This window comes from Staurois parvus, unplaced genomic scaffold (genome assembly GCF_062004578.1).
Source record: "Staurois parvus isolate SC_StPar_1 unplaced genomic scaffold, SC_StPar_1.0 ptg000147l, whole genome shotgun sequence".
Classification (NCBI taxonomy): Eukaryota; Metazoa; Chordata; class Amphibia; order Anura; family Ranidae; genus Staurois; species Staurois parvus.
The window spans coordinates 6,179,008-6,202,082 of NW_028317943.1; positions in this window are offsets into that span (position 1 = coordinate 6,179,008).

Here is a 23,075-nt window from a genome sequence, read left to right on the forward strand (position 1 = left end):
GGCGTACCCCCTTGCTGTCTCCAAAGAATAAGAAGAGTCGACTGCAGTATGCCAAAAGCCATGTGGACAAACCACAAAAGTTGTGGGATAGTGTTCTGTGGACTGATGAAACAAAATTAGAACTGTTTGGGCCCATGGATCAACGCTATGTTTGGAGGAGGAAGAACAAGGCCTATGATGAAAAGAACACCTTGCCTACTGTGAAGCATGGTGGAGGGTCAATCATGCTTTGGGGCTGTTTTGCTTCTGCAGGTACAGGGAAGCTTCAGCGTGTGCAAGGTACCATGAATTCTCTTCAGTACCAGGAGATATTGGATGGAAACGTGATGCAGTCCGTCACACACCTGAGGCTTGGGAGACGTTGGACCTTTCAACAGGACAATGATCCCAAGCATACCTCCAAGTCCACTAGAGCATGGTTGCAGAGGAAAGGCTGGAACATTTTGGAGTGGCCATCGCAGTCACCAGACTTAAATCCGATTGAGAACCTCTGGTGGGACTTAAAGAAAGCAGTTGCAGTGCGCAAGCCTAAGAATGTGACTGAACTGGAGGCCTTTGCCCATGAAGAATGGGCGAAGATACCCGTAGATCGCTGCAAGACACTTGTGTCAAGCTATGCTTCACGTTTAAAAGCTGTTATAACTGTAAAAGGATGCTGTACTAAGTACTAAGATTGAATGTCACTTGGGGGTTGAATAAAACTGATAATGCTGTGAGCACAGAAAAGACATTTGTGGTTATTTCATTATAACTGTTATGTTATATTTGTCTGACCTACAAGTGCCTCTTTAATGTAAATGTAAGCAAGATGACTGAATGATCAAAAGCAATGTCAAACTGGCCAAAACACTCAATTTCAGTGGGGGTTGAATAATTTTGGTCACAACTGTATGTAATGGAAATAATGCAATATGTGGCCTTAAAACAAAAATAAACAATTTATTAGAATAAGACAATATATGCATAACCAGTAAATGGGATTAAAGCTTTTTTTCATATAGCAAACTATTTTGCTTTTTTGCCCTCTTCCCCCAGAAGCATATACTCACTTTTTCTTCTCCCATCTGTCACTCAGCCAGCAGGAATAAGTAAAGGAATTTCTGTGTAAGCTTTGAGTTGCACTAGCTGGAGCTTACACAGGGCAAGGGACTCTCTTTCCAAACCCATGTGACAGCATTGGGTCAATCACTAAGTACCATTGCTCTCACATGAGGGGAAGGAGAGTGAGTAACATGTTCTTGCATACCTGGAAGTACTACATATTCTCTTATCATCTGGTGGCTAACGATGCACAAAGGAGTGATAGAAAGGTGAGTATGTGCTAATGGAGATGTGGCATTCAGACAACCAATTGCATTTCACTGCATGAGCAAAGCACAGGTTTGCTTGAATAATTCCAAATAATGAAAGCCTATAAGGGAACAATTCTGTCTCTGTTTACATATTATAAAGTTATAAACAATTACAATAACAGTACAACACAATGTAAGTCAAGAGGGAGGCCTGAATGTACAGTAGTGCTTAGGAGGACATCTTTGCTATGTATATGCATTCATTTTCACCAAATTCTATTCTGCTTTGTTGAATTTTTGTTACAGATGGTATAACAGTCTAAAAGCCAGCGTTGATGAGCTTTGGTTTGCTTCAAGTTGGTTTTGAAAGTCTATGGGAATAGAAAACTCATTTGAAGCAGATCAAAATTAGGTCAACTGCAGGTCAAATGCACCTGACAATAATAGCTGAAAGATCCCTGAAGTGCCTCAAACTGATGTCAAACTGCACACAATCAACACAATCCCAAAGCTTGCCAATTCAGGACTGTAATCTCTTTTACTAAAAGATTCTGGTAATAGAAATAGAATTATAGTATTCTGTGAGATTCCCATGGTTCTGTCACCAGGCCTACATTAATATACAGTTCTTCTTTATTACAATAACCACTGTGGTTAAAAAGTTTCAGGACCAACAGAAATTGGCAACAGAACTAAGGGAATTTGCTCATTAGGATAGGTATCGACCTTATAGCTTTGGTGATTCTTTTGTTTTTGGGGTTTATGTGCAGTTAGGTTTAGGATAAAGAATAATGGGATTAAGTTTAAAGCTAAACTGTTCAAGAAAATATAAAACAATAAAAAAGTATTTTAAATGCAACTAGTTTGACTTTGTATCAGCCTCTTGTAATGCCTTATAAACTCAAACTGAGAAATGGAGAGGTACAGTAGCTAGTTAAGCTATTCTGCATGAAGATGTGCTGACAAAGAACATGCAGAAAGAATGAGAGAACAGGGTAAGCAGATACATGAGCTCAATTGTCCAAGGAATAGATGGTTGGTGGGTGCAAGATAACCAAAAACAGCTAACAAAAATGTCTTCTGCTCAGAAGCAGGCTAAGCCAAATAACAAGATCAAATGGACAGCTGCCGTTAAGCATCCTAAACTCTTTAGAAAATGGGGTAAATGACAAGCGGTTGAAAATCAACACATGTACCACATCCCTATAAAATTGTAAAAAAGGAGTAGGTTGTGGGATTTTAAAGGTGTGTAATAATAATTAGAATAATCTTTTAAAGGAGTTTTTTTCAATTTATTAATGTCAATAAAATTACATAAATAGTTACAACAACTTGACAATCACAACATGCTTGACTGTTTCCTGTCTTGCACAGATGGTACTTCCCAATATGTTTCACCCAACCTGGGCTTTCTCAGGGGAAGAAAAAGGCTATCCACAATACAGTCTACGATAGTATCAAAAATACAACATTATTCAATCATAGTTATACAATATACATCAAACTGCAATACATAGATATATTAATTGTCCAGGTAAATATGAGCCCCCTGCATACACTTGGTACTATGCTGCCAATATTATTCTTTAAGGCAAAAATGAGCAAAATGATGAATTGAAAAAACCCAAGCATCAATGTGATTGCAGAAGGCACATAAAGAGCCGAACTCTACCAAGACAAGATATGTGCATATAACCATCAGCAATTTCAATACAACACAGAAAAAAAAAAGTATGTATTATTATAAAACAAAAAGGGGGAGATTAGTCACAGCAAGTAGCCATCGCTGGATATCAAAGGTACCCCCCATTATTAAGGTTTCCACACTATTAAGAAAAAAAGGGAAACCAAGAGAAAATTGCTCACAAGGAATAAACAAGAGTATTATACAAACTTGTCAATAAATAATCACTCAGCAAGACAAAGCAGTATCAAACTTACCAAGCACTAAATCCATAGACATGTGAGGATTTTGCACAGACTCGATATTTAAGCATCACCCATGTGGTCAAAAGACCATCTGCACTCTAATTGGCCCTTATATACCTTCCACCCGGCCACCATGTGATGTCATCGGCTGGGTAGGGATGTCCATTGTGTCACTGCGCATGCGCGGATACCGTCGACGCACATGCGCGGACACTGATGACCTTGGATTCCCATACAGTTAGCAAGACTGTAAGCATATGGGGATTCAAATGGAAGTAGCGCCACCAATGGTCGGAAGACCAATGAACCAGATGAAAAATTAAATAACCGAGCAGCATTATGCCATCTAGTGGTAAAATATAAGACCAAAATCAAAACAAGCTCTAATAATGACTGCTAATAACTTATAACTGGTAGCACTCCCACATGATGATGGAAAATAAGGATCCAATAGGTCCAGATCCACTGGCAGTGCACATAAAGGCGCAGCTCCCAGATTATTCCAGCAGCTGAGCCATGGGTGTCTGTATAATCACACCCAGGGACGCATGTTCAAAACATGAATAGGAAAAAATGTAAATGGTTATTAGTATAATAGTTATCAAACAAGTGGGGGTAGGGGCGGGGCATCACTCTGGACAATTAAAGAATCCATAAATTATAGAATAAACATCGAACAGTACAAATATTGTTGCTTGACAATACCCATGACAATTATATACATTGAAGCATAACAGAACAGCATTACATGGCTAGAAAGACACAGGGTAAGTCTTACAGGACAGGTCATTTATTATAAAAAAGACCTAAAGCTTAAAGATTCATTTTGGCCTGGATAATGAGTAGCATCTAATTTATATATCCAACGTGTCTCAAGTTATAATAGTTTTTGATCAATAGTTTCTCCTTGTACATGTGGTGGGATATGTTCTAATGCCATGAATCTAATAAGCCCCAAATCAAAATTGTGGTAAAGACCCACATGTTGGCTGATGGGAGTTTCCATTTTGTGATTTTTAATTAGGGATACAAGGTCCCTAATACGTTAAAAAAACAGACATTTTGTTTTGCCCACAAAGAAGCAACCGCAAAAGCATTTCATTAAATAGACTATAGCTGACGTTTGGCAAGCAATTCTATGCCCAGTTCTATGGGCTTAAAATTTCAAGTCCTGAGCTACTAGCCAGGCCTTAAGAGTTACTCGCCACCAACAAACACACACATACAGAGACACCTGTACACACACACAAACATGTACATACATACACACACACAGAAACATGTACACACACGCACAGAGACACATGTACACACATACAGACACATGTATACACACACAGGCACGTACAGACACGCATACACACAGATACATGTACATACACAGAAATACACAATCACAGACACATGTACATACACACAGACACATGTACATACATACACAGACACATGTACACACAGACACATGTACGTACATACACACAAACACACACACACATGTACATTCACACACACACATGTACATACACACATATACATGCATACACAGAAACACACACACACATGTACGCATACACACACACACACACCCGCAATAAAAAGTTGCAGTACTTCATTGTTCACTCACAGAACCGGGTACTGCACTCTAGGGGGTGGCAGAGAGCACAGCATACACTCCTTCCTTTGCTTTCATTGTGCTCAGCTATTGAGCAGTCTGACGGCTCCCAGTGCCAATGACAGATCCGGCCTGAGCTCTGAGCCTGCTCAGCAAGACGGCCCTGGGGGACACACTCGCCCCCACCATAATTTCCACTCGCCATTGGCGAGCAGGCGAGTGGAAATTTCAAGCCCTGCATTAGGCCATGAGGAAGAAGTATTTTATGGCTATTGGACATAAGCGGACAAAAATTTAATTTATTACAAGAATAGGTGCCCATTCTTCCAGCTGGAGTAACTTTCACTTTGGTATAATGACTTTGGACCAATCGATCCTTAATCGAGCGCACTCGTTTGCAAGTAATAGTCAGTTTTGAGGATAGAAACTTACTAGCTGTAGAATCAGCCAAAAGAAGTGGCCAGTATTTATTTAATATCCCCTTAATTTGTTGATGTTGTTTAGAATAAGTGGTTATTAACTGTACAGTACAATCATCTTCCAGAATTTTGGTCTTATAAATTAATGATTGGCGTTCCTGTTTTCTTGTCTTATTGTAAGCTTTCTTTAAACAGCTATGGCTGTATCCTCTATGTCTTAACCAAGCAAAGATAATGACTGTATGGAATACTTTTTAATAGTGGCTCAGGGTGTGAGATTGATGCGTGCAAAATAGTATTGCTCACGGATGGCTTCCTATATAAGGAGGAACCAAGTGAGCTATCTGCTTCTACAAATATCTCAACATCAAGGAATTCTTTCCTGGTGGCATGTCATGGTAAATTTCAAATTATTATTATTACAGCCGAGAATATTTATAAACTGTGCAAGCTCTTCCTAGGTACCTGACCACAACATCAACACATCATCAATATAACGATGCCAAGTGATAATGCGCTCAAGATAATAACTAATATCCTCCTGAGCGAATAAGTCACTCCCCCACAAGTACAGGTTAGCATACGATGGAGAACAATTAGTCCCCATTGCAACTCCCTGCATCTGGAGGCAGTGGGACAGTCCAAACGTAAAAACATTCCGTGTCAAAATAAATCTTAACAGTTGCAGAACAAATGTGTTATATTCATATGCTGTTTGGTCACGTTCTAGTAAGTGGTCTGCTACAACTGATAGCCCTTTTTTCATGGGGAATGGCATTATATAAACTTACTATGTCAATGGCAACTAGCCAGGTATCTTTGGGCACATATAACCCTTCAATTATATATAAACGGTCAATCATGTCTGCAAGGGCAACTTGCAGAGGACTGGAAGGAGCAGCTTTCCTAATCCATCTAGAGGCACTGCCCCACAGCTACAGGCTACTGCTATCCTCAGGACCAGTCCACAGAGTTCTGCAGTGTCAGACGTTTTAAAATATATCTGCTGCCAACAGAACTGTTGTGGTCTGCAGTGCATTAGTTGTGGAAAAAACGACACACCAACCATTTGAGTACATGAGCATTCGAAAACACAAAACAAGACTTTGTGACACAGAGCTTTGTGGGAGCAGCACCTCAATGAGGAAAGTGGGCAGCACGCCTCCTCATCATTCTGTACTTTTCTCCTTCAACCCCCCCCCCCCCAGAACAACATTCTTCTGCATCTGCTGAAACATTTGTGGCCTCTACAAACAGGGGGAGAAGTCTCAGAAGTTACTGTGACCTAGAAAATGCTACATGCAGCAAAGAAGAGGGTCATGGGGCCACGCTAGGGAGGGTCAAACAAAGGATTGAACGTCTGCAAAGTTCTAATATACCCACTCTGCCATCTATAACTTCCCAAGGCAGGTTTCTCTTCCACAGCTGCTGAAGCAGAAGAAAAAAATGTCCCCAAATCATCCCATGCCTAGTGTTTTAATGCCAGCATGGCAAAACTGTTGGCTTATAAGATGCTCCCAATCCAGCTCATGGAGGGCAGCATTCGGCCATCCCATGAGGGGCCAATCAATAAGGGGATCCCCACAAAACCGAAGGGGCAAACGACATGACAATATCTAACGTGTAGGAAGTACACAATAGTCAGAAACAATATGATGGGGGCCTCCTTGATGGTTAATACCACTACAATTATAAACATTTAACTAACTTCCCTACTGGTTTGAACGCAGTAAAGTCACTAATTCTGGTCCAGATAGGACACATACAAATAAGCTAGCAAAGGACCAGTATTATGTATGAGAAAGTCCCTGCAAAGGACACAAAAAATGGGGGGGAGAGAGATGATTACACAATATTCAATTTGTAGGACATATTGGCCCCATTAGCCCCCCCCACTACTGGAATGCCAAATAAAGAGACAACAAGTTGCAAAAACAGTACAAAGGGAGGGAAAGGGGTATATATCAAGCCTTACTTGCATACAATAAATCAGAGACCCTAGGTGAGCTCCTAATGGTGGCAGTATAATAATACTCTTTTTGGGATAGCCTTGTGATTTGGAATATGGCTCTTACGAACAGCATATGTTCCTCAGCCAATCACGTATCAATCTGTATAAAGACATGTATAAAGTATGTAACCCCATAGGTACATCCTAATAGTTAGCGTTAAATCCCCATGTTCACCATAGCAAATAGCTGTTCCACTGTAACTGTTTTCAGATGCAGAAGTGCAGAATTTCCTAGAAATGTGTAGCGCCACCGCCATAGCCTCAAGGGCCGCCACCCGCCCTCCCAATTTAAGTGATCCCAACACAGAATGGCAGCACCATCAGAAGGCGGTGCATGACGTCACTGTGCCCGGACATGTACAGCCGGGCATGTGCACCGCAAACACGCACTAACCCACTATATGAATGACGGGGGGAGCGCATAACGGTGACACCAGTGGGCATCATGGACCATCACCGCAGGGAGCAGCAATGCTCATGGAACACCGTGGCCTGGCCCCCGCCCAGCACAGCGGGGACCTTAGTCGCGGCACCACCAGCCGCTCATTGATTACAGGGTTAACTAAACAGGGACATCGAACCTTCCCATATTTTCCCAATTGAGAAACCATCACCCTCACATAGGTGCATGTAATAACAATCAACCATCACAAAAAGTGTTCCAGAATCATTACAATGGAAACAGTTAAATACACTGATACTGGCTCAATTGTGCAACACCCTCATACATCAGGAAGTGAGGAGATACATAATAACACACGTATGACTATGTCAATAACAGTGATTGAATAGTATTGTAATATTCAAATGCCTAAACCACAGTGGGCGTAGATTACAAAAATGATTTATAGGACAGAGTTTCATTAATACCCAGCAGGCATGTAACATTTAATCGTTCAATCCAAAACACTTCTTTTTGCAATATGCGTCTATCCCAATTGCCACCTCTAGGGTTTTTTGAGATTACTTCTAATACCAAAAATGAAACCATAATGGTGTCAAATCTGTGGTATAAATCTAAGTGTCTACTAACTGGAGTGACCATTTTACCATTTGCAGAATAGTATATATGATCATTTATTCTAGACCGTAACTTCCTAATGCTTTTGCCCACATAGAAGGCCCCACATTTTCAGGTCATAAGATACTGTATATCACACCTTCGGTGTCACAGTCTGCATGAAATTTGGTAGGGAAAGTTTCCCGGTTGGGTAGAGTAAATGCTTAACCCGTTTAGTGGGCCCTGTAATCAATGGGCAGCTGATGGTGCCACGACCAAGGTCCCCGCTGTGCTTGGTGGGGACCATGCAGAGGTGTTCTATGGGCATTGCTGCTCCCTGCGGTGATGGTCCATGATTGCCCCTGGTGTCGCCATTATGCACGCCCCCTTCCATTCATATGGTGGGTTAGTGTGCGTGTGCGGTGCGTATGCCTATTGTGTACTTCCTACACGTTAGATATTGTCGTGGGGCATGTCGTTTGCCCCTTCGGTTTAGTGGGGATCCACTCATTGATTGAACCCCTCATGGGATGGCCAAATGCTCCCCTCTACAGTCCTCATGCAGATGCATGTACTTTAAGGTAAGATAATTGTTTAATCAGCCTGAAATGTAGATATTTGATAACATATATAATGTCACTTACCAACTTATATCCTCTCATATAGAAGTCTTCTCACAGCTCCAGAAGAAGCGATAATATAGCGAAACATGTTGAGCTACTACATTTACCACTACCAGAGTATCCTCTCTTAATTTTTGCTGAGTTACGATATATTTTTCATTGTGGGACCTATTAATAGTATATAAATCTGCACTGATTATACATTATTGTATGTTACAGGAGTAGTATATACTCTGTAGCAATTTTATTATTGTATGTATCATTTTATGTCTATGTATGTATAATAAAGTGATATTCTTTTATTAATCATTGTTGTAGTGCCTATAAAGTCCATAAGGGTCTTTGTCTTCCAATATAATTTGAATAGGATGTGGCACTTTGGAGCGATAACCACCCTGTGTTGGGAATTGATACCCACATTTCAATTACATTTCACATTATCGGTGGCTTATCATTCATGTGTGGAGCATTTTGGCATATTTTGAAGAAGTCATCAAAATGGGGAGCCGCTACAAGGTTACCACCTGAACATTTTACTTGTTGCTCCTGAACCTGCTGCCTGTACCCATTGTCCCTGTAGTCACTGCCTGTTCTGCCCCTATTCTTGAACCTACTTATTTTTTGTTCCTTATTCCTTTGTTGCTTCCTGCATGACCCTACTTTACTGAATTTCTCCTTCCGCTCTTTACATAGTTACTTACATTTCACTTTTTTAGTGTGTTCATTGAGGATTTGGTATATGCTTAGTGGAGTGCTGCTCCAAGCACCATTGGTAATACCCTGATAATCAAATAGGGTGCAGGCATGTATACTAATCCGATGCAGTATGACAGATCTTAGGTGAATGCTGCACACCATACAGCTCCAAGTGCTTGAGAGAAGGAAAGTGTCCTCAGCCTTGGCTCCTCACAATAGGCCATGCCCGCTAATGTGCTTTGCCCATCATAGAGGTATATAAGATGCTCATTAAGGTAAAAAAAACATCAAATAGTTGTCCCTCTCCCCACCCCCCCTCCCTACATACTTACCTGAGTTGTGTATCGATCCAGTGCTGTGCATGTCTGCAGCAACACTTGTTCTCTCTCTCCCTTCTCACAGGTTCAGAGACAGCAGCAGGAGTCCTGCTACTGTCAATCAAATGCTGTGAGGGGGTTGGGCTGAGCCACACTGTGAGTGTCAATAGACTTACACAGCCAGGCTCAGAAGTGAGCCTGCAGATACACTACCATAAGATGCCACTATCTATGGTGGCACACCTAAGGAGTGAAGAGCTCCTGCAGGAGACCCCAGGAGAGGAGTATCAGACTGCTCTGTGCAATACCATTGCACAGATTGGGTAAATTTAACATGTTTGTTATTAAAAAAAATTGCAGCTGTGCAGCCACTTCAGTGCTGCCTGATCCTGTCTGAATCTTATTCATCTTGCCCAAGATTACATGCAACAATCTCCATTCAACCCTCCAGAGGGTATGTACTCGTTTGGAGCAATTGAATTTTTAGTGGTTCAGATTTGCATTGCAAAAGTTTACCATGTTCCACTAACCAGGTCAGACTTCTGTGAGGTACAAATGTTACAAACTCAATCATATGTTTTCCACCAATGCTTGCTAAATGTTTGCATATGGGTTTCTTCCAGGTATACATGGGCACATTTTGCAAAAACAAAGAACAAAAATGCAAATCTGTTTATAAATAAGTCTGGACAAACGCTGCATATGGATTTGTAAATCTCTCCAAGTGCGTTTTAATGAGACGTGGCTTTATCTGGAAACAAAACAACTGGAACAATCAGAAATGATGGAAGAAATGAATTAAATAGTGTTTTTCTGCCAGTAAGTGAAACAAAGATTTAAACTGTATGCAATCTTTGTATGGAAACAGAAAGCTAATGATTATCTTCTACATCAATGAAATTACTTGAAAACAATACTGATATTTTTTTTTCTTTGTCAGGTTCAATGTATATAGAGCTTGAACAAAGAGATAAATCCAAATTAAATATTAAAAAAATATAAAAAGAAAAAAGAAGGAAAGAGTGAGCATACTATAGTTTTAGGGGTAGTTTTAGATGCACAAGCAGATTTAGATACACTAACAAATTGAAGTCAAACTCCAGCTAACACATTCAAGCATTTACAGCAGCATTTTTTCCTTTTGGGATAAAGCTTTTACATAAATAAAACATTTTTTGAACCACCCCAACTGAGAATATTGTGGAGTGAAAGAAGGTGAAGTTGATCTACTGGCATGAGAAGCAGCTGCCTAGGATCACAAAGACTCATAGCACTTTTTTGTCAATCTTTTTCTAAAGAGAAGCAATGTTGGCTTGGTGAGTGGCTGTCCAAGTGGTGAAGGGACACCTGGAAGTAGAATTTACACTGAATTTTATGGAACTTGCATATTTTACTAGATGGATAGTGTTTTTTTACACTGCTTTACATACTTTGTTATCTGCTTTACAGATACTGTATGTATTTTTGAGTATCTTTGCCACTCACTTCTTTACATCAGTATTTCCTTTCTCAGAATTATTTTGTCACAAGAACTTTGTCTGCAGCTCTTTCTTTTATCCCCAAAACTAAAGCAAGGTGTATTTTTGCTATTTCAAACATCACAATCCTCAATCTAAGTATTACAACATTAGTTCAAAGTAACCATACAAAGTATATGGCCATCATTTTTGTTATAGAGTGCAAAAGGCTTAGAACCCCTGCCTGTTTCTTACTGTTTGGGGCTTCATTACGGAGATCACCTCAGTTGCTGTCAAAATGACAATGTTGTAACATATTGTTCTTGCTTTTTTGAACACCCCCCCCCCCCCATCCTGTTTAAAACCATTGCCAGCAAAATGGGAAAAAATGAAATATCTTGCTAACCCCAATAGCAAAATACTGTATATCCATGTTCTGTTATTAGTGTTTAGCAGAACGTGACATCACAATTCATCAAACCACATCCTGGAATTGCAAACGGCTCCCAAATATTTTGCAAGAGAAAAAAAAACACTCCCACCCTGTCTTTGATCGACTTGTTATAATATGAGGTAACATCAGTGTTCTTTGGATGTAGCTGAAAGAATGTTATCTTATGGCGTGTGAGACAATGGGAAATATAGGATGGAAAGCGTGGTCCACCAACCTACTCTGGTGTTTGATTTGTTACGTCTATGTTTTTTTTTTTAAATGATCAATTTTGTGCTTACTTTCACAATGGACCACTCATCTTTTAGTGTTTTGATATATCTACTTGATATTCATGATAGGGTTGATTTACTAAAATGGTTAAGTATGTTTACTTTATAAAGTAAATTTTCACTTAAGGGAATTTTTGCTTAGCTTAATGAATGAGGTGGATACCACCTTCAAATTTCAAATCACGTTAAAAAAAAAACTTGTTTTTTAATCTTTCTTGCAAAATTCCCCTGCAAAAGCTGGGTACACATAGTCCAAATGTATTCAGCTGAACCGGTTGACCATGTATAAAGTTGTCCTTTCAACAGAAGCTAGTCTAAGAATCTACTTTTGTTGAAGAGACATGCTGGAAAACCAGCATCTGATCAGTACTCACAACCAATGGCTGTACGTGCTGATTACTGTGTTCTGGTCTGGTTGGGAGGGGGGGGGGGGGGGAGTCTCCCTGTCAGAACATGCGGGCATAGATCACTATACTAACATCACTTAGTTAGTCAGTAATCTCTGAGGTTTTTGTTTTTCTCCATACAGCCAGCTGGATTGAATGATTGAATGAAAAAATACTGAACGTATGTACCAGGCAGCAGGGTTTTTATTTTAAAGTGCAGTCATTGTCAAAAAAAAAAAACAGCCACTCACCTGTCCCTTGATCCCGTGGTGTCCTCTCCACAGCCCGTTTCACCAACTGTCCAGTGTTTCCTGTGCCAGCACCTTCAGTGTGGGCACCAGGCTGTGACAGCTTGCGATTTCACAGCTGGGTGCCCACTGCGCGTGTGTGGGTAGCTCTGCACTCTCTGAATGGTCTTGTAGTCTTCTGGGACCTGTCACGTGTCCCAGAAGACTACGGGGAGGGAGGGGGGAGGACAACTTCCCTTCGGATCGCCTAGGCAATTGCAGCAGAAGTGGGAGCGGGTACCTGTCAATTTCATATACCCGCTCCTCCCCCCCGCTCCCCAAAGGTACCAATCCTTAATGGGAAGCGGGGGAGCAGTCTTTAAAGCAGAATTTCCCCTTTTGGTTGGAGCTCCACTTTAAGTTATTTTGAAATATTTATATCCCCTTCAGATAGTGAAACAATTCAAAGATAAAAAAAAATGGGAAAAAATCTCCCCAAAAAATTACTGCTGCTACTTTAATTCCTCTTTAAGCAAATATAAAGTAATCAAACAATATAGTGATCAAAACACTTGTAGCGAGGTGAAAAACATATAAACAAATAAACAAAAAAAAATATAAAATAAAGTCCACTGTGCTTAACCACTTGCCCTCCTGAGGATTTACCTCCCTTCCTGACCAGGCCATGTTTTGTGTTACGGCCCTGCGTTACTTTAACTGACAATTGCGCGGTCATGCAATGCTGCACCCAAATGAAATTTACGTTCTTCTTTTTCCCACGAATTAAGCTTTCTTTTGATGGTATTTTATTGCCTGTTTTCTTTTTATTTTTTGCGCTATAAAAAAAATGACTGACAATTTTGAGAAAAAAATCAATATTTTTGACTTTTTGCTATTAAACATGCCCAGTAAAAATTTTTTTAAAAATCAAATTTCTTCATAAATTTAGGCCAAAATGTATTCTGCTACATGACTTTGCTAAAAGAAAATCCCAATATGTGTAAATTAATTGGTTTACATGAAAGTTATAGCGTTTACAAATGGTGGTATAGATACTGGAATTTTTTTTTTATTTTTAATTTTTAAAAGTTGTAATGGCGACAATCAGCGACTTATAGCAGGACTTCGGGACTGCGGTGGGCATTCTGACATTGAGGGGAACTGACTTGGTGTCACTGTCATCCCCAGTGACACCAATACTAATGGCACTGGGCAGGAAGGGGTTAAGATCTGGGGCGAACAAAGGGTTAACTGTGTGCTGTTTTACTGTAAGCTGTGTGTCTATGCTTCACTGTAAGCACACTGCTTTGCATGGCTCTGCTATGTAAAGCCATGCAAAGCATTGTGCAGGAGTTGACAGGGGGGAGAACTATATTGTTTATTTACAGTTCTCTCCCTCTGTCAGTAATGCTCCTTGATCACCGCAGGCTGGCGAGTAATCACCGGCCGGGACCTGGTGATCGGCAGCCAAGGTCGTGAATAGGGGCATGAGTAGGGCGCCCCTACCTAGAAATGCAAAATCACGTATATATACATGATTTTGCACACCCCTGCACCTGCTATAGGGTGGTGAGAAAGTGGTTCAAGTAAAAATATGTTTTTAAACAAAGCATACGAGTGCAGTGCATTCAGTCCCAAGAAAATTTGACGTATTTTTATAAACACAAAGTCCACTCCTGTGTCTTCTTTCCACTTTAAACATACATCACCAATGGTGCCTTCGGTGACTACCACCAATCATCCCAATCCAGTGTAACTCACCAGATCATATTGCCTCTCATATTTCAGATAGGCAAATGTGCTTTAGAGCAGCATCCAGACCAGTTATGCTTCTCCTTAACAAACACCGCTCCTTCTCAATTCCACTTTCAGTGTGATAATTGGCTCATGACATGAAAGGAAAAAAATTCTTCCAATAGTGTAATAAAATCCAAAACTCTATATTTTATTCCTTATAAAATGAGGCTCACCAGGCAAATTCTTGAAACTCAGCATATCACATAATTCATGTGACCAATGTATGTACAGTGAATCAGTAAACTGACAAAAGATTAAGTGTTTTGGCGCACCCAGGAGTGAATGGGGTAGTCTCTGCAGTTTACGTTACAATATATATCTCTACAATAGGGACTTACAAACTGGGGCGGGCATATGATTAGTGAAGATCAAGTTGCATGAATCAGTCCAAGTAAAGGCCATATAAAGATATATAAATAGCTTGACTCAGCTTGCCAGCTGAGATCGAGCTAGAAGGGAATCTGTGGAACATAAGAGAAAAGAGGCGCCATCTAAGTGCAGCAATCTGTAAAACCATTTATTCGCATGTAGTGTCACAGCTCGCAAGATAAAGGTAAAAGAGGAACTTGTCCTATATAGTGCATCCACAGTGGTCCGGAGTGTGAATGGCGATTCCCAGGTTGCGCTGGTGGCTCCTAAGTCATGGGTACACTGGTCACTTCTGGTCACATGGATTGCGGAGGGTGGTGAATCAGTAAACTCTCTCACTTTTTACGCCCATCCACATCCCTTTTTTTTACATGTTTTCTCTTTACCAACTTCTTCCATGAGAGCAATTTGTGTATATTGTCTCATTTGAACTAAAGTAGAAGGTGTAGAGAAGGGGTCTCCTAACCATGGCTCTCCAAGTGTTGAGGAACTGCAAGTCCCATGAGGCCTTGCAAGACTTTGACAGCCACAGGCAAGACTCCCAGAGGAAAGATGGGACTTGTAGTACTTAAACAGCTGGAGGGCCAAAGTTTGGAGACCCCTGGTGAAGAGCATGTTTGGTTTCAAAGTGAGTTTTCACTTAGTTTAGTGAATTCGGTGAAAGAAAGTGAAAACTAACATTCCAAACAAAATCCAATCAAGGACAAGGAACAATTAACAGTTAAAATGAGTGCTACCACATTGTTGGATGATTGAAGTCAGCATAACTTCACTTCATTCACTAATCTGCATTCAGTCATACAGATTGACAGCGAACTTAAAGTGATACTAAACCCCGGACCTGCATTCACTATATCTGGTCTCTCATAGTACACACAACATGGAAGTGCAGTTATTTTAGTGAATATAAACTGCTAAATACCTTTTCTCATCAGCACTTTAGAGCAGTCTTGTGACTTCAGCAGAGCACTGGTTAAAGCTTGTAGGAGGAGTTTTCTTTCTGCTCTAGGAAGATTTGAAAGTCCTGACCCTCAGTCTGAACAGTGCTGATTTGTCCTGTGCTGATCACATGCACCCCTCCAAGAAAAAGAAACCCTCTCTAGCAATACACACCAAACTGAACATGAGCATGTGACCACGGGTTCAGTCTGTATCAGGTGGTCATTTCAACAAGAGGAGGGGCAGAGAAGACAGGAACAAACAGCCTTTTTACACAATGCAGAGGATTAACCCCTTAGGTTCCATAGTGAGTATAACAAGCATGCTTTAGTGCATATACAGACTGATTTTACTGTTGTGGGGTTAGTAACACTTTAAGACCGAGCATACAGGCACCAATAATACAAGGCAACAATCTCTCTAGGAGTATGAAGCCTTAGCTTAGTGCACAGAAGGCACCTAATAATTTTATAATTTAATATCCCCAGGCAGGCAGAAATATGTGCAGAAAGAAAACTGATAAAAGACAAGAAAACAACATACAGAAATGTAGCTATTGGCTGTGCAATAAAAATGATAAACAGAAATAAATGTTAACATTTGGGCAGTATGCTATTTCTTGCTGGTGGGAGCACACTGAAAGTTCCAGCAATCTGCCTTGTTTAGAACAGACTCCTTATGAATTACAATGTTCATTGTTAATGTTGTTCATTTTCTAGAGGCATGGGTATAGGATGGACCCTAACCATTGACCTCTGGAGGTTTCACCTCGCCTGCTGGGATTCCTGTCTTCTGAAGTGCCCATAGGTGATATGGCCCAACCAATTCTGATGGCTGGACCAAGGTTAGGATTTTCAGCAGCAACGCATCATCCCGCTCACAGGAAATCCAAACACAGTATGACTGCTGCAGGTGGGATTTATATAACCATTTTACTGTTTCTAGGGGGTTTGTACAACCTGGATATGCCATTTTATATCTGCACATAGCTCATAATGCAGTCTATACAGACAGAACGAAATGCTAGTATTTGTGTATTTAACAGACCAAAATGGGACAAGTATAAGTGAAGGTCCCAGGGGGAGGGAGCATGGCAAACAACTATCATTGCTAGACATGTGTAGAATAAAAAACAATTGCTTAATTTCAGATCGATTCGTTTAATTTTGTTCATTTCTAATGGATTCGAAGTATTCAAAGCATATTTGAATCGAAAATATTGATTCTTCCCAAATTCATTGTGAAGAATAGCTGGTTCTATTCTATTCAGAATTTTAATTTTGGAAGAAGGCTATATTCTTTCTATGTTATTCTATTTGAACATTGAACTTTGAAAGATGGCTATATTCTTTCTATTATATTCTATTTTTTTCAATTCTATTCTTTTCTATTCTATTATTTTCTATTGTATTGCATTCTATTATTTTCTCTTCTCTTCTTTTCTCTTTTATTCTTTTCTATTCTATTCCTTTATTCTGTTCTATTCTGTTGTATCATTTTATTTTTTAGTCTATTCTTTTCTGTTCTAGTCTATTCTATTCTCCTTTACTCTAGTCTATTCTTTTTGAAATTCAATTTTCAGAGGATGGCAATATTCTATTTTATTCTATTCTATTTGAAATTCAAAATTCGAATTTAAAAATTCAAATAATGTATTCTTTATATTTTATTCTATTCTATTTTATTCAAATCGAAATTGGAATTTTGGAAGACTGCTATATTCTTTCTATTCTCTTCTTTTCTATTCAATTCATTTATTTTTTATTCTATTCTTTTTTTTTTCTATTCTATCCATTTTGAAATTAAAATTTTAGAAGAAGGCTATATTCTTTCCATTTTATTCTATTATATTCTATTCAAATAGTGAATTTTTAAAGACGGATATAATCTTCCCATTCTATTCTATTCTTTTATTGTTTATTGTATTCTATTGTATTCTATTATATTCCAGTCTATTCTTTTGTATTCTGTTCCTTTATATTATATTTTTTTTAATTCTATTCTTTTTGCATTTCGGAAGACAGCTGTATCCTAATACACACAGGGGTTGATTTACTAAAATTGGAGAGTGCAGAATCTGATGCAGCTGTGCATGGTAGCCAAACAGCTTCTAACTTCATCTTGTTCAATTAAGTTTTGACAATAAAACCTGGAAGCTGATTGGCTTCTATGCAGAGCTGCACCACATTTTGCACTCTTCAGTTTTAGAAAATAGGCGCCACGGTCTTTGAAGGAAATCAGCAATAGTCAGCAGTATGTTTATATTTCTAATTTGTTTTCGAATTCGACTTCATTTTCAAATTCGTTTTGAATTTGAGTTGAATTATTTCAGACAAAATTTTGTTTCATTATTTCAGATTCATTCAAATGCATTACTATTGTAATTCAGATACATTTGAATCTCTGAATAATGAAAATTCCGTCCGAATTTCGATTCGGAAATCGCACATGTCTAATCATTGCCAAGGGGCACATGTTTTGAGCCTGAATGAACCATAACATAAACTGTAAATCAGTCTATAAATATATGGACATTATATATTTTACAACATAGATATAAACAATTCAAAAATTCAAAATGGTAGACACAGCAAAGTTAAGCTCTTGAAATATTTAATTTTTAGCTATGATATTTGATTGTGATGAACATCATGGGAAAACGGATATGTTATGATAGAAAATAAATAGGATATTTCTCACTGTGTTCTTAGCTTTTGATGACCTCAGTTCCATGAATAAGCCTCTTGTTCTTCAAAGGAACAAAACAAGTTCATTATTAGGATATTTTTACACAATTTGTTTATATAAAGGACTATCCCATTTTCCAAAATCCACCTGGCCTTCTGTTAAACCTCATGCAGCAAGCTAAAACATTGTGTTCCATGTAATGTCATGAGAAACACACTTAAGAGTTCATCTGCAGTCCAAATAGATTTACTGTATAATCTTCAACATTAATAAAACAAATAGGTATTGGGTGATTTCAGACATATGAAGAAAGTAGTGTAATGTAAATCACTCTCGTTTTCTGTCATCAGGACTTACCAAACGGAGAAAAAAATCTGACTCTAACTCTTCTTCACTCTACTCAGACTTAGAAATTAGATTATGCCTCGAGCTATGGCTGGAAGTGAGCAATAGTTTTACTCCACCCTTTTGCTTGCTCTTGCCATAATCATGGAAAATCCAAATCTATAGTTCACTTAAAGGATAAGTTCACCTTTGGGAACATGTTACAGGTTCCACCCGTTTTTAGGGTGGAATATGTAACATGTTACCAATGCTGCAGTCGCAGCCCGCTGCCCCCTCCAGTGACAGAAGTACGGGGACAAGTTCCCCATACTAGCTATCACTTTTTAACCACTTCCAGTCCAGATGCTTTCACCCCCTGCCAGTCCAGGCCAATTTTCAGCTTTCAGTGCAATCACACTTTGAATGACAATGGTGCGGTCATGCAACACTGTACCCATATGAAATTTTTAGCATTTTTTTGAGACAGATAAAACTTTACTTTGTGGTTTTTCTTCACCACTGGGATTTTTATTTTTTTGCTATATAAATGAAAAAGTCCAAAAATGTTGAAAAAAAGTATTTTTCTTATAAAAGTTTGCAAATAAATAATCTTTCTTTATAAATATTGGTCAAAGTGTATTCAGCTATCTTTTTAGTAAAAAAAAAACAAATTAGTTTATAACCAAAAATGATAATTTTTCTAAATTGTTTTTACATTTTTATTTTATTTTTTTATATTATTATTTATGGGTGTTTTTTTTTTAACATGCTGTCACCCTAGCTATACAGTGTCACCATAGTGACACTGTACTACTTGTGGGGGGTGATGAAGATTTTTTTTCTTTTTTTACACTGATTGCTTTTACACCCATAAAGGCTGTAAAAGCAACCATTTCTCCTTCACTCTGGCTGCATTTCTGCAGCCATTGAGAAATACTGTGAGAGATGTGATTGGTCACAGCTTGTCACATGGTACAAGACTGTTGTGAATAGCCTTGTACCATGTGACCTCTGTGTTCTTTCACAAATTTCACTAGTAGTAAACAATGATGTCAGGAAGTAACATCTTGTTTACTACTGTTCATGTGATCACTGTTTGGCCAATCAATGATCACATGAATCGGGACCTCACACAGAGGCCCCGGACACAGCGGGAATCGATCAGGGTGCCACGTGCTCCCAGGGATCACGCACAGGCAATGGATGAAGGGGGGACGTTTAGAAACATTCACCAGCATCAGCAGCGATCCCGTCTGGCCGTTTATCTACATGGGCCAAATGGGAAGTGGTTAAAAACAGCACGACCATGTAGAGTTCCACCCACATGGCCATGTCATTAATTCACAGAGTTCTGCGAATTAATGAACTACAAATTCCGACAGCCTTAGTGGCTATCAGCTTATAGTTCTCATTGTATTACCACAGAGCTGTGGAGCACCATGGTAGTTCATTGAATCTTCTTGTCAGCTTGGCTATACATCCCATACGAGCAAGCAGATATACTGTCAGGTCTGCAGGAGACCTGCATGGCACCAGCGATCTGCTGCTTTATAGGCTGATGCAACAAAAAATAATAAATGCACATTTTTTACCTGCCAAAAAATGTGCATTTATTATTTTTGGTCAAAAGGTGAACTTATCCTTTAAGCTGTGATTGTCCATGGTTGTACTTGTTCAATGCTTTAATATACTTTGTGGAGAACAAGCGTCCCACATTATGCAATGACTTATATAAGTATGTAACAATGCTGAGGATTAATGCAGTATATAGTACTTAGAGTGATGTATGTCTTCCTAGTTGGAAATTCCATTGCCTTAAGGTGATAAATGTATTTGTCTCTCTGACAACAACAGCATGATTTGACCTGATTTGGGTCTTTTTTGAGTTGCTTTTTGTCACTTTTGTTAGAAGCATTATTATGACAAATTATATTATTTAATATGTTTTTAAACAAAAACATTTATGAAATATTGTTATTAATTTAAGGGCTTCTGCATACATTATGCACCATATGACATCTTACAACCTTTTTTTTACTTTATTGAACTGTTACAAAATTACATCTCTTCCAACTCCATGCACCTCACTGTGTTGCAAGGCTATGGTGCATGACATGCAGTGTAGTGTGTTGAGCTGTGTTAAAATGTACACATGCTGCATTTCTACACAATGTAAAACAAACACATGTATGATGTGAACACGACACATAAAAAGCAATTATTCCAGTCAGGGACAACATTTTTTAATGTTCAATTTGTGTTTATTAACTGCTTTCCCGCTGCCCTAAAGCAAACATACTGCTGCAGGGGTGCGCAAAATCACACATATATATATACTGTACGTGATTTTGCATTTCCAGTGTCAGAATGCACGAGTCACGCACTCCCTACCTGCCCCGCTATTCGCGGCCTAGGTTGTCAATCACCAGGTCCCGGCTGGTGATTACTCGGTGATCGCTGAGCATTAACAATGGAGGGAGAGAAGTGTAAGTAAACAATACAGTTCTCTCCCCTGTCAGCTCCTGCACACTGCTTTGTATGGCTGTGCATAGCAGAGTCATACAAAGCAGTGTGCTTACAGTGTAAAGCACAGACACACAGCTTTCAGTAAAACAGCACACAGCACACAGTTAATCCTTTGATCGGCCCACATCTTAAGCCCTTCCTGCCCAGTGCCATTAGTGCTGTGTCAGTGCTCTTTATTAGCGGTGGTCACTGTATTGGTATCACTAGGGATGTCGGTGACACCAAGTCAGTTCCCCCCAGTGTCAGAATGCCCGTTGCAGTCCCGCTATAAGTCGCTGATCGCCGCCGCCTAGTAAAAAAAAAATTCCAGTATATATACCGCCATTTGTAAACGCTATAACTTTCATGTAAACCAAATAATTTACACGTATTGGGATATTTTTTTAGCAAAGACATGTAGCAGAATACATTTTGGTCTAAATTTATGAAGACATTTGATTTTTTTACATTTTTTACTGGACATGTTTAATAGCAAAAAGTCAAAAATATTGTTTTTTTCTCAAAATTGTCAATCTTTTTTTGTTATAGTGCAAAAAATAAAAAACACACAGGTGATCAAATACCTTCAAAATAAATCTCTATTTGTGGGAAAAAGGACACAAATTTAATTTGGGTGCAGCGTTGCATGACCGTGCAATTGTCAGTTAAACTAAAACAGCGCTGTAATGCAAAAAATGGCCTGGTCAGGAAGGGGGGTAAATCATCTTGAGGGCAAGTGGTTAAATAATAAAGGAATAACCAAAGAACAAATCTAAACAGTCTGGGTATGCATACAGACCAGTATAAGAGAAAGTGTATAACACATTCTGGAATACATGAGTATATAAATGGCATCACCTACTCCAATGGTAGGAAAACAGTAAACATGGCAGTTGGGTCAGACTAAAAATAAAGTACAGGCATAAAAGCAGATAAATTAAATTCAAACTTTTCAAAAGCAGTACTAGCAGGTTAGTGTGGTGTTAAGCCCAAATACAGATATATTATCAGGTTATCATAAAGAACAATTTGGGTGAGCAAGCCACTGATTCTACATATGGTGGAATTTAGATAGAAAACTAAGGTTTTTCAAAATCACAATACTCATTGAGATCATGAATGATCTCTGTAATTGATGTGGTGAGGGTAGAATTCCATTTTCTCATTATGTTGAGTTTAGCAGACCATAATACATGCAAGAATACCTTTCAAGATGACCTAGGGATCTCATCCAGGTTTAAATGTAAAAGTGCCATCTCAACTGATGGTGCGGTAGGTGTTGTGAGGAACTCTGATAAAACTTTAGATACCTGATTCCAAAAAGAATGAATTGATTTGCATTACCAAAGAATATATGTAAGGGGACAACATTTTTTTAAACACAGATCTCTCTTCTAAATACAAATATGGACTAGGGTTCAGAATGCAATGTACTTTTGAGGAGATTCACCCCCTCTGTTTTCCCATTGACTACTGTGTACAAGAATAAATGTGAAGAAAAATCCAAAAATTTGAGTTGTGACCAAAACAGGTATGGAGGAGAAATATTCCAATGTTGCCACTTGCTCCAGTGGTTCTTGTCCAAGAGGTGATTTCTGTCACCTTGAAGAGGGTTCCTTTTACATTTTGTTGTGTCTACTGGACAAAAAATGAAAGGAAATTTCACCAATTGGACAGATATAGTAAAGAGACCTCAAGAGTTTAAATTATTCACTACCCTATTCAAAATTTAACAAAAAACGTTTGGCTTTATATACAGTT